Source organism: Fringilla coelebs (assembly GCF_963513975.1).
Source record: "Fringilla coelebs genome assembly, chromosome: 2".
In the NCBI taxonomy this organism is placed as follows: domain Eukaryota; kingdom Metazoa; phylum Chordata; class Aves; order Passeriformes; family Fringillidae; genus Fringilla; species Fringilla coelebs.
In genome coordinates, this window is record NC_140029.1 from 61,703,460 (window position 1) to 61,716,700 (window position 13,241).

Below are 13,241 nucleotides of genomic sequence, written 5' to 3' on the forward strand. Positions count from 1 at the left end.
TGGGTGGGGAGACACGTGGTGGCTTCTCTGCCACTGGGCACACCTCAGCCCCTCCTTGGGCAAGCCTGGGCCTTTCAGCAGGGCTCAGCAGGGGACATGCAGCACTGCCTAGTGCTGAATTCAGGTCAGATCTTGAGTCTTTGCTGTTTCGTCTGTTTTGATTGTAGTGGAAACACCCCCATTCTGTTATACTGGTAAAATCATGTCAGGTAACATTCATCATTGTCACTTCCCCAGGATTAAAACATGGGTACTTTTTGTTATTTAAGATTTCCCCCTGTATCACGATTTGTATAGTTTATCCATTTCTCTGCAGCAGTAAAGTAAATCACAGGCAGACATTAGCAAGTCATACCAGGAGCAAACTTTCTCAGGAGCATTTCTGCAGGCAAAGCACACCCAAGTGCCTCCTTTGTTTTTAATGTCTAGAGATATTTTAATGTGTGGGAAAAAATCCACCTCTTAGCCTCTTATGTTCCACAGGTTCTGTCCATTTCTGTCTTGGAGCCATAATCCTTTCCAGTGGCAACTAGTTGGGCTGTTACAAATAAAGGATTATACCTTCAGGTGAGGCAGAGCTCCTTAAGAGCTTACTGCTCAGCTATTATAGATCCTGTTCTCATGCAGAAATCACACACACATAAGGACGTGTGCATTATTTAAGATGGAGCAGCAAGACTGCAGATGGATGGGTCTTCTAGCTGAGGAAATTCTAATTATTGTTCCTCTGGTGTAGCCATCCAGAGCTGAGGTGGGGGGAAATGGTGCATGGGGCATTAGATGGTCTCACAGATACACTTCTAAAACACACTATTCAGCAGGGAAGCAAAAGTTATTATCAGGATATGTTTCTCATAGTCAAGTGGCCAATGCTGGATTTAGGTTGATGTTTTGACAGGTTGCAGCTGTGAACCCCACAGTCAGGTTATTCCATTTGGATATTTCTGGCGTGTTGCAAGATTTCAGGAAGAAAGTGCACTTACATTTTTAATGTGCATCCTGCTGACACACCACCTTTCCCTGGGGGAGAAGCAGTGCTTGAGGAGGGAAGACTAAGAAAGAAGATAAGTAATTTCACTCACTTGGATAACTCATTGATTTCATGTGCACAAGGTTAAAAAAAAATTGAAATCATTGTTGTAATGTGTTTATTATTTCAGTGAGTAGCAAAATGTCATTCTAAAAACAATATCAATTTACCATGGGAAGCCACATAATTTTTATCAGGATAATTGATAAATCAGACCTCTATCTAATGCTTCCCCTCACAGAAAATTACAGCCTTGGAGAAGAACATTTACTGCAGAGAAAGAGTGCACACTGAAGAGCTGACAGCCCAGGCTGGAGACGGAGATCGCTTTTCATGGACAAAACAATGTTTCACCAGCACTAAACTGATCTGGACTGCACGAAAATCAAAGTAACAACATCTGCAGAGCTGAACCTGCCCTACAACCCAAAGAGTTACAAGAAGATTGCCCTTTCACCACACTTGTCTTTGAAACATGTAATATATATCAAAATACAAACTTAGAGGAAGCCTCCAATGATCTGCTGTTTTCCATCCTCTCTCCCCTGGATAAGAAAGATCTGTCACTCTGACACCAGATGAAGCCATTCCTGGCTCTTGTTTTCTTGCACTGTGGCTGCTCTGCAACTGCTTCTGACAGCCTCAGTCGTGGCTCCTTTTTCCATTTCCTCTCTCCAAAAGGGAAGACAGACAGCTGTACAGGGAGCCTTGAAAAACATACTGTGGAAGAATTTAAAAGAAGAAGGAAACAGTGTGAGAGTGTGTGCATGTGTGTGTATCCAGGTGCTGGCCCATCTCCAGCTGGCTGATGGTATGGTGCTGGCTTTCTTTGTTTCCAAGATGCAACAATAACCATAAAAACCTCAGAACCTAAATAATGCATTAATGGTTTGATTAATTTAACTTTTGTTCGTGTATCCCAGTATGTATGCAGCCTAAGAGAGACGTTTCACTGTGTAACTCTAAATAAAGGAGTCCTGTAGTTGTGGAAGAGTACAGGAGCCCTGGTGTGAGTTCAAAATAGCAAATAACACTCTGCTCTTCTATACCTACTGCATGCTAAAAAGAAAAAAAGATATTACAGTTCAGGGAGAATTTATTGTTCTCTGAATTTTTCTCCTAAGTGCCTGAGAACAAAATTAAATGCAAATAAACATTTCTAGGAACACCTGAGAAAATCAGTATATGCTGCCTTGGATTCCCAAGCACACTCCTGTTTCTTCTTGGCCCTGGGTGCTGCACAGTAGAAGAAAAGATGGATTTGTACTGTTCCTGATAATCTTAGGATGGTCATTCTGAAGGCCAGGACAGCTTTTGAGAAACTATTTTCTTTTTAAAAAGTCCCAAGGAAGGCAGTAGGGAATAGTTTTTGTTTTGCTCCATTGCTTAGCAGAATTCTGGTTAATATTTAAAAAGATCAATCCAGAATCACTCAAAATTAATGCCACTGTTCAGCTCTTCATAAGGCAGCCTGAATGTTGCATCTCATCCTTGACCTGCCACTTTGTAAATTCCCCATAAATTTACGAAACTAAACTAAATTTAATTCAGTTGAGGTCTTAGCTCTGTGTCCAGCAGAACACGCACAAGCACGCACACAGCATTTTCAGTGACAAAAGGAGCCACTGCCACAACTGATAGGCACCACAGGCAAATATCTTTCCGTGATGCTTTCATTTCTTCTGCTTGTAAATGATTGCTTCTCACTGTGCACTCCCCAGATCTTACTCTTATCCTGTCACCGAGCTGCAAGAAGTCATCTGTCTTCTCTCAGAAGCAATCTGCAAAGAAAGACAGACAACCTAAATCCTGACTCTGGTCCTCCCACAGAGAGTGGCTGTGTTAAAGAAGCGTGGTTTGACATAGCCTACCATCCAGCTGCATTTTGTGCTTTGCTGGCTTTATTGGTAGTGAAATGTCCGTGCAAAGCTCAAGCACCCTCCCAAGCCCTTTATTTGCTTTGCTGTGAGATTTCATTCTGCAGAAGACCAAAGGTAGAGCAATGCTAGATAAGCTACTCAGTCTTTCTCCAGACATATTCCTAGCGCTTTCACTTTCAGAGTCCACAAGAGCAGCATGATGCCCTTGCCTTTTAATTAGTTTAAGCCAGAGGGAGCAGAGATCTGAGGTCTGGGGCTTTACCAGAGAGAATGAAGAGCTGAGGCAGAGCTGCTGCCACCTGCCATAACCCCCCCTCACCATCAAGTCCCCATCAATGTCATCAATGTGTTTACTTCCCATCAGTGTGTGAAATCAGAACCTTTGTGCAATTTTTATCAACAACTACTTGATCACCCTATTTTTGTGCAGGTCTGGTGATTGTAGTGCTGTCAGGGAACGGGTGAGAGGCTAGGAGGGATCAACCTATTGCTTAAAAACAGAGTGTAACAGCTAGAAGGACTGCATTTTTTGCAGAGTTTTTTTATTCACAGGCTAAAATTGCTTCACATTAAACAAGCTAGGCTAATAGATGTGGCAAATCAAATGCTAAGTCAAGCCTGCCTTGACCAGCCACTGCAGCTGTGAATCTGATTTTTGCAGCCACCAGCTTGCTGGGCAGCATGAACACAGTTTGCTGGATGCTCTCATGGCTGGTGGTGCAATGTAAGCACAACACTTGGAATACAATCCACCAGTGTCTCCACGCCAGATCCCAAAACCTACTTCCTAGGCCTGCTGCCAGTGTTGTGCTATGAGTCACGGAGAGAAACAAACACAAGGAATGTCAAATTAAATAGGACGCAACGCTTTCGCAGGATTTAAAAGCAGAGCAGTTGGGCTGTGGAGTACAAACCTCCCTGGACTCCTCTTGGACTGCTTCTCATCTTGGTAATAAGAAACATCCCTTTAATTAGTTCCACCTAATGAAATTCATAAGTCAGGGAGTGGGAGTTTTGCTCCTGGGTAGAAACTGAAAACTTCTCTTCACTTGATCTGCCCATTTTCTGCAGCAGTCATTAGCAAATTTTATCAAATCTCTGCATTAAACAGTAACAACTATTGTTCATTTAGAACACAAGTCCATTTATGAGCTGCAATATGACACATCTTGGAAACCCCAGACTGAAAGGCACTTCTGAAAAAAAAAAAAAAGATTAGGACTGGCAAGAAAAAATAGTTTCAAATTGTCAAGAAGAAACAATAGAGAAACTTCTACCTGATCTTTCTGGCTGCTGAGATCAGAGAAGTTCCTTTACCTTTCTGGGTTTGGGTAAAATAATTTACAGAATTTATTTGTCTTTCCTTACAATTAAGGGGTACCCATTACCTCTCCAGCTGAAACTCTGGGTACTTCATTCTCCTTGCATTAGGGACAAGTAAAATAATACGAGGAAGCCTCAAGCTGTGCATTTGCTCCTATGGAAATACTGACCCACAAACATCTGTTTAAATTCATTTTGGTTATGTGTCTCTCAAGACAAAGCGATATCCATGGTAACAAACAATTTCACTGCAGAAGAGGGAGCCCATCCAGAAGGAGTGTGTAATCGCTCTGTTTATGGATGACTAAAAGCCTAAAAACACAAAGTTTGGGATCTCAGGCACAACAGCAATACTCTGCAGCAGGCCTGGACCTTTATCAGGACACTTGTGTAAATGTCTGTCTTAGAGGACAGAGAGGGAAACCAAAGCCTTGCCTGCTGTTTTATTTTCCAATCTTTTTTTGCAAGTTTCACTGTGCAGTTATCGCTGCAATTGCACTTTGAGAACTTTTACCGAGGAGAATGGGACAGAGGGAGATGATGCTCTCCTACATTTGGAGACTGCAAAAGCACCAATCTCCACTAGGACAAACTGCTAGGACAGTCTGGGGTTTGGTACAAACTGTTCCCAGCACCCACGGGGGCCCCTTGGTGTATCTGCACGCTTCCCTGAAAGTGGCTGCTGACCAATGCATCCATCCTGTTCTCCACACTGGGCCCCATAATTACAGAGCTGATTTGCAGGGCTGGTTAGAGCTGCTATTACGGGAAGGTACAGTGTTGGACACAACTGCAGTGCTGATGGGGGAAGGAAGGAGGAAGGTGGCACGTGGCAGCCCTTGCATGAATGCTTGCTGCACTGGAAAGGGGCAGCAGAGGAAAAGGAGGAGGAAGCCACAGCCCTCCTAGGGTCTTCCCAAGAATCCTTCACACTTATAAAGCTCTCTGATTTGGGCTGCATGGAGCAATTTTCTAGTTTAACACCCAGGGGCAAGAGCTTGAACTGCTTCTGCTCTCAGGGTCTCCTAGAGGAAGGTGTTGGTGCAGAGTGCACCTTGCTATGGCCCTGCAGGAGCTGATGGACTGCTTTGCAGGCTCAGAGCATTCTAAGCCAGGAGTGTCTTTCATTGCCCTGAATCCCTTCCCCTCCAAACCTGGCTGCCTGATAGCATTTGCTCTGTTCTCCAGTCTCCACTACCTTGAGACAAAAAACTCCCACCAGCATTGATCAAGGCCTTAAAGATAATTTCCTGAATTTTTGGGATCCTGCTGCCTGCAAACCAGACCCAGCGCTCAGTTGTAGCCTTAAACATCTGTGGAGGGCAATATGAGCTTGCCTGACAGACACTGCTGGGGAGACACCCAGAAAGAGACCCAAGGATAGATTTTTTCAAGCAATGTCTCAGTGCCATAACCCATGTAAACACTACACAGCCACTTGCAAATGATGTGATTGATTACAAATTACATCAACACTGTCCCATCAGACCTTCTTGCCCACCGTGGTGCTGACAGAGCACTCACCAGCTTAATTTCTGGGAACCCATAAATGCAAGGACTCTAAGGTCATAACACTCACAGGCAAAAGAAGGAACCCTTGTTTTGAGAGCCAAAGCAGCTCTATTAGGAATTCAAGGTCGAGGTCCTCAAAGGGGCACACACTGTCCCCTGAAGGTGTATCCAAGTTGAGCATACCTCCCACAGAAAACACAAAGTGTGACCCTTGCTTTGTCAGGGAGAAAAGACCAGGTTAATGTTGTATTGCCCTAAAGGTTTCTTTCAGGAGTTGGCTTTTTCCACTGTGGTTTCCTGTCCCAAAGGGAAACAGGTCCTACTTTCTAGAGGCCAAACCTCATCCATTGAGGGCAGCAAACTATTTGAAGATCAATTTAGTGTCCCCATGCACTTGCAAGTACCTGCAGCTGACCCTTCCATATCTACCTTCTCCCTGCCCCCACCATCCCTGGGAGAAGCCCTGTCGCTGCAGGGATTTCCATTGCAGCCGCAGTAGAGGGTGGCCTCTCTCTGCAGCAACAGTGATGTATTACCCACACAGGTACTGACCAGGCTCCACACATCAGCTGATCTGCCAAGGTCTGCTTCCATGGCCCTTTGTCCCTGTTCACCTGCTGAATTTATGCCCCTCCTCTGATGTACTGCTCCATGTTGCTGAAGCAATGATGAAGGGGGTGCAGCTAAAACCATGGAGAAAAAAGCTAAACTGTCTCACTTCACCAGGATCAGGTGGGATGCAACCTTACTCTCTTTTTTGGAATGGAGCAAATATCAGTAGATCAAAATGGCTTCAGGTACAGCATTTTTAACACTAATTTGAAAAAGCTATTAGAAAACATCCACACTGTCTTGGGAGGATGCTGGCCTGAATTTAAAGAGACCCCCAAGCGAGAGGAACTCAACTACATGGGCCAGAGTGAAACTCTCTCCTCCAGTGACTCTCAGTGGAAAGATACAGTGCCAAGCTGGGATTTTATTATAGTTAACCCTTTTGATGCTTACTGCTGGAGTTAGGGATTCAGATGCATATTTAGATGCTGCTGGTGTAAGCAGCATCTTCTTGAGTCCAGAAACCGATGGCTGGTCGCACAACTGTCTCTTGGGTCTTTTCTTCCCAGATAAAGTGGGTATTTATAAGTCACTGCTCTCTCATTCACTTGCCCTTAATAGGGCAATGCATTCCCAAAGCCATCTATCAGAGCTGGGCTGGCCCTGGAGTCTGTGCCATCTCCTTATTTTCCCTCCCCTCCTCTTCCACATCATGCCCTATAATGCTTCTCTTAGAGCTGGCCAAGATGCTGCTGAAGGTGACCGAATTTCAGACTACTCAGCAATCCCAGCTCCCAGAGGAGCACGAGATGCAGGCTGGAGAATCCTCTTCTGTCATTACTCCCTGGAGCTGTTAACAGCCAAGGAGTGTTTTTGCTGGGTCTCATCTCCTCTCCAGTTACATCCCCACCACCCGTGACCCTAAGCAGAAATCCCAGGCTTATAAAATTAAACAGGCCTTTCCCATGAGTCACCCTGGGACTCCATGCTTGGATGGGATCAGGGGAAAGAGCAGAGACACAGCTGCTCTGGGAGCAGTGCAGAAAAAGCAGTGTACAAATACAGGCTCCAAGACTCCCTAGTCCCAGTTTTTCTCATAGCTGCGAGTCAGACCGGACACAGATCTAGCACAGTAACCTATTGAACCAGATCTCGTTAGCTAACTGCATGGAAGTCTAGCAGACCATTAAAAATTAAACTAAATATAGGCAGACATCAAAAAAACAGTGACTCTAAATCTCTGTGCCTAATTCATCAGGGAGCAGAAAATCCCAGCGCATGGGATGTTCTTCAGACGATGCATATGCCTCTCTAGTGAGACAGGAAGCTTTAACCAGATCTCTCCAGAACCACAGGGACGATGCTGTGCTTCTGCTCTGCTGCCAAGAAGACCCAGTTTCCTGCATGCCTGGTTATTTTCCATGCTCAGACATGTGCAAGCTCACACAGCATCCTGGGGATGTGCTACCCTCTCCAGCCTCGGGAGGCTCACTCCTGCTTTCATGGCTGCTCCTGCTGGGTAGCCCAAAGGACAGCACTATTCATTTCCCTCGAGACCAGGAGTGTTGGTGGCAGTCAGTGATGAGCAAGACAGGCAGCCGTGGACAGCTCTTGGACAGCTGGTGTCACCAGGACAACCTCCTGGCCTAAGCCTGTGAAGCCACTGATGTCACTCCTGCTTTTGTCTCTCACTGAGGCAGTAATGACACTCGACTAACAGCGCAAAGAAGGCATCTATCAACTGAGAGAGTCTTGTGCAGTGGTCTAAGCACAGAGCCTGGCAGCAAGAACTGTCCCCAACTACAGCCTTTGGCTTTTATTAGGCTCTCATGGGGGCAGAATGAAGGAAGGAGACCGAGGAGAGACACTACCAGAAATAAAACAGGACCCTTACAGTGGTCCCATGAGATTAAATTAGTTTGTGTGGAGACTTCAGACTCACAAATAATCTCCTGATTCAAATCCCCAACATTATGTGAGACACAGTGCTTTGACAAGGGCTGAATTACTCCAGGAAACTTCAAAGCCATCAAAGAACTTGTGCTGGGTGACATTTGTGTGCAGTGCTTTGAGTGAGTTTTCTCTGCTTTCCCCAGTCACCGTGCAACAGTCAATTAAAAGCGCTGCTCTCTTTGTAGCCTTCTCTGCAGTACCAGGTTTATTGTCCTATTTATCACCATTGACTGCCTTGGGCTGAATTATTTATAGCACTGGAGAAGATGAATTAAGTGGTAAACTCAAAGTGGGTCAGAGGGATGTTGACTTGGCCTTGAGACACAGACGGGTCAGTGGGCTGATGTCTTGGCCTGCCTTGCTTAATGGGATGGAGCATCATCACCTGCTCTCCCACCAAAACCTTGAGCTGCCTGCATGCAGCCAGGGCTCCCGAACCAGAGTGCCAGGAGGCAGGTAGCAGCAGCCTGCATTCTCCTCCACAGGTGACTTGCCCCCACTTTTTTATCTGTGCATGCTATGGTACTTCAATTAAGAACACTTTGCAGCACCCTCATCCAGAAACTCCAATACAGACCTGCATTTTTAGCACTTGATGTGGCACATCAGTACATCACACTGCCATTGACGTGATGCAGGGTGAGCCAAAACACCCCAAAAATTCAGGAAGTAGCCCACTAGACTGAGGATTTTTGGTTTTAGTGTAGCAACAAAACAGCTACTCAAGCACAGGGCTTTTTAAAGGAAATCATCCTGCATGTATTTCCGTCCCTAAATCCCAACAGAATCTTATAATCCTCCACCAAGAACAGCCTGTGCTCCACATTGCCTCTAACTTTAATGATGAAAATGAATCAGTTGTTTCCCAAAGAGGAGACTCACTTTTCACATTACTGCTGTTTTTATGCCACACCTGACTGCATAGCAGAGGCTGCAGCAAGATGCTTATGCCAGGGTTCCCCCAATATTTTCCATGATGGAAAGTGAAGAGCACTCTTGCAGGCAAAGGGGATGGGGGTTCCTGCCTGGCACGGCCCTGGAACCACCTATATGAGGATATTAATCTCATAAATATTGAAAATTTACATTATTTTACTAATATATATGTTCAAATATGATACACAAACACTATTTATATACACTTTAAAAAATAAGTACATACAGGAAGTGAAAGGCTGCTCCTTTCACACACCCTTGTTCTTGGAAAGCACCAGACTTTGATTCTGGTCATCTTGAGGTTTTCTCAGGGGGTGTCACAGAAGCTCAGACACCAGCTCTGAGCTCCCATGTGTGGGTGGAAGTCACGGGCTCACAGACACCAAGTTCCCTGAAAGGGTCATCTGAAATTGAGATGGAAATTGTGCTCCTGGCCATGAAACCAAAGGACAATAAAAGAAGATTCTTTTTCCTGCATTGTTATTTTATCTCGATGGTGCAAGGGAGACAAATTTTATTCTCTCTTGTGAGAAAATATCTATCAGCAGTATCACCTAATAACACAAAAGATCAGAGAGGCACCAAAATTCAGAATGAATTTTAGAAGGGTGGGGAGAACAGCTCTACTTTTGGAAATCTGCAATAACATTTTGCTGCTATATGATGCAATCAGCTTCTCTCCAATGTTGCCTGGTACACTACTGACATCTTGCCCTTGAAAGTCAAAATCTCTTTGCTAAGGGACCAAAAGAAAATAAAGAGAGTTTAGATTTAAGCACAGCAGAATTAAGAGTTTTACAAACCATGAACTTGCTGAGAAATGTGGTTTTAAGTAATCCCACTGCTATTTTCCAATTCAGGTTGGGTTTACTTAGTAGCTCCAGCAAATGAGAAAGTGTGGACTACACTTTCCATCCCTGGCAGAGGAGGAGCAGGAGGAGGAGGTGAGGAAGCAGACAGCTTTGATTAACAAGAAAATTAATAAAAGTACTTGCTCAGGAGACAGGCATCCCAACAAAATGAAGCCCCAGAGTGTCTCTGACCAGGAATACTTCAAACATCACCTTGACTCTCTCCAGCATCCTCTGGCTTTGTTTTTTTTTTAATTCCATTTTGCAGAGATCTAGCCTCCCAGGCAAGAGATGCAGCCCCTCAGCAAAGCATCCTGGTCCTCTCCATAGGAGACAAACATTGTGGCCAAGTGGAGCCACGGAGAGGCAGGAGATGGGATCAGCCAGCCCTGCATGTTCCAAGGGGGCCACTCCAAGCAGCCCTCTCTTGGGAGCCTGGGAGTGGGGAGTCCCCTCCTATGCTGAGAAGGATCTGCTCTGGTTTCCTCATTTCTGTTTTAACAGAAACAAAATGTTTTTGTCCCAAGCGAAATGAAAGGTTTCACCAACCTAAAACCAATGTTCCTCAAAAGTTACACTTTGGACAAACATAAGAAAGAAATCTCTTCTGAAATCATTATAAACAGGTGTACTTTGGCATGTTTCAGGCCATTTCTGGAACTGGAAAAATACCCTTTTTGCCCAGATCCATCCATAAGTCAATCCAGTGGGAAATCTAGTTATTTCACCCCAACTGTTTGCCAAGGAAACAGAGTTCAAAAGGGACCCAGCTCTGAACAGATATCCTCTAATCAAGAGAGCGTGGATCAGTATAGATAAATACCGGTGCAATTTTCTTTCAGCTTCCCCAATGCCAGGGATATACTTACACCATTCAAGCACATCAGCCCGTGTTTGGAAAGCAAGATGGTGAGACTGGAGGGGGCGAAGCAGGTTAAACAACTCAGTACATGGCTTGCTGTGACAAATATAAAGCAAACTTGTTGTTTCCCTCCAAATACACATTGCACTTGTTCCAATTTCTTGTTTCTCTTTCCTCAACAAGTACCATATCAGTGTTTTCATTGAGACTTTAGTCAACCTGAAAGAAAATTAAATCCACCCTGAATTTCCCCTCACCCAAAACAATTGCTCCTATGACCACTTAGGGGTTTTGGTATGTCAGATACTCCTCAGCACACAAGGTTTTATTTTACTGAGCTGGTATTGCTTTCATACAAGAGCCCATGCTCATACACAGTGTATACAGCTTCCTTAATGTATACAAAAAGGATGGAAAAATTATGCCCTGCCAAGAAAGCTGCCTTGCCAAACAAGAGCCACCCCCTGAAGGGTATATTTAGAAATCAGAGGACAATTTAGGAAGAGAGTCACACAACATAAGCCAGAAGAGTAATGAAGAGTAGGGAGAGTGGGAGTTTCTTTCAGGTATTGAGCACTCCCAGACTACGCCAGTGAATACCCAGACCAACACGACTCTTTTTCACCTCACCAAGTAACAGCAAAACCCAACACTTACACAGCATTTTTCATTCATCCATCTCAAATTGCACCGCAGGGAGAGTTAAAGTGTTGGATTTAGCATCCCTCTCTGCAAATTGATGCACAGAGCTGAAGTTCAAGGTTGCACAAGGACAAACACTGGGGACAAATGTAGGCCATGCAGTCGCGTCAGGTGTCGCGGGTGCTGAGCTTGGACCTTCTCTTCAATACTTGACGCAGTCCATCAGCCTCGTGCAGGCAGGGCAGCCCGTGGGATCTGTCTGCTCTGTCATTTCATCAGGGACAGTGCCTTCACAGCAAGTGTTTTGCACCAACAAGCAAATCTGAGCAGCACATCCATTCAGCCTGCAGAGTCCCAGCACAGCTGAGGCTGGTGAGCACCTCTGGAGGTCATCCCTTACAGCTCTCACCCACAGCAGCCTACTCAGGGCTGCATCCTGTCAGGTTTTCAATACCCCCAAGGATGGACATGCCGCAACATCTCTGGGCAATCCGTGCCAGTAAAAACAGTAAAAACATTTCTCTCACAGAAAAAACCATTTCTTCAGGTATTTAAAAGAAATTTCCTGCATTTCCTTCCATTAGGGGTGCTTTTGTCAAGTCTTGTCCATGGGCACTGCAGAGGAAATCCTGGCTACACTTTTACTTCTCCCATCAGGCGCCTATCCACATGGATAAAAGCCCCCTGAACCTTCTCTTCTCCAGGCTCTCTCAGCTTCACCTCATAAGAAAGATGCTCCAATCCCTTCATCACCTTTATGGCCCTGCACTAGACTTGCAGTATGTCCATGTCTCTCCTACACTGGGCAGCCCAGCACTGGACCCAGCACTCCAGATGGACATCACCAGTGCTGAACAGAGAGAAAGGATCCCTTCTTCCAACCTGCTGGTGACTGATCACAGCCCTTTCAGCCTGGCACTTCAGCAAGTGCTCAATCTACCTCATTATCCACCTACCCAACCCATACCTCACCAATAAGGATTTTATAAGACACAGCATCTAAAGCCTTATCAAGTCTACAATGAGCAATATCCAATGCCCTCTCCTCAGCCAGTCAAGCAAGTAATTTCTCTGTAAAAGACTAGCCAAGCGATAAAGCATTCCTCCTTCATAAAACACCACTGGCTAAACCAAATCACCTTCTTGTATGTTAGATATTAGGAAGAAATTCTTCACTCTGGGGGTGGTGTGCTTTAGAATAGTCTGCACAGAAGAGCTGTGGATGCTCCCTCCCTGGAAGTGTTCAAGGCCAGGTTGGGTGGTTCTTTGAGCAACATATTCTAGTGGAAGGTGCTCCTGCCCATGGCAGAAGGTTGGAACCAGATGATCTTTAAGTACCCTTCCAACCCAAACCATTCTGTCTTTACTATGTCTGGAAATAGTTTCTAGGCTCATATGTTCCACCTTCAGTGAGGTCAAGGTGAAGTTGATGAGCCTGTAGGGCCTGAGATCCTCTGAATTGATACTTGTTTTCTTTCCAGTCCTCATGAACTTTCCCCAGTTGTCTTGTGCTTTCACAGATAGTCAGAACGATGTAGTATGCTGGATAAACAGCCAGAGGAATGCAGCATTCCAGCACAGACTTCTGCCTTTGACAAAAAAAAAAAAAAACAACAGCCCAAAGAGCCTGTATTTATTCCTCAACATTTTTCAAACATCTAAGATCTGCTAGGACTGCATGACTGTCATTCTGAATAATG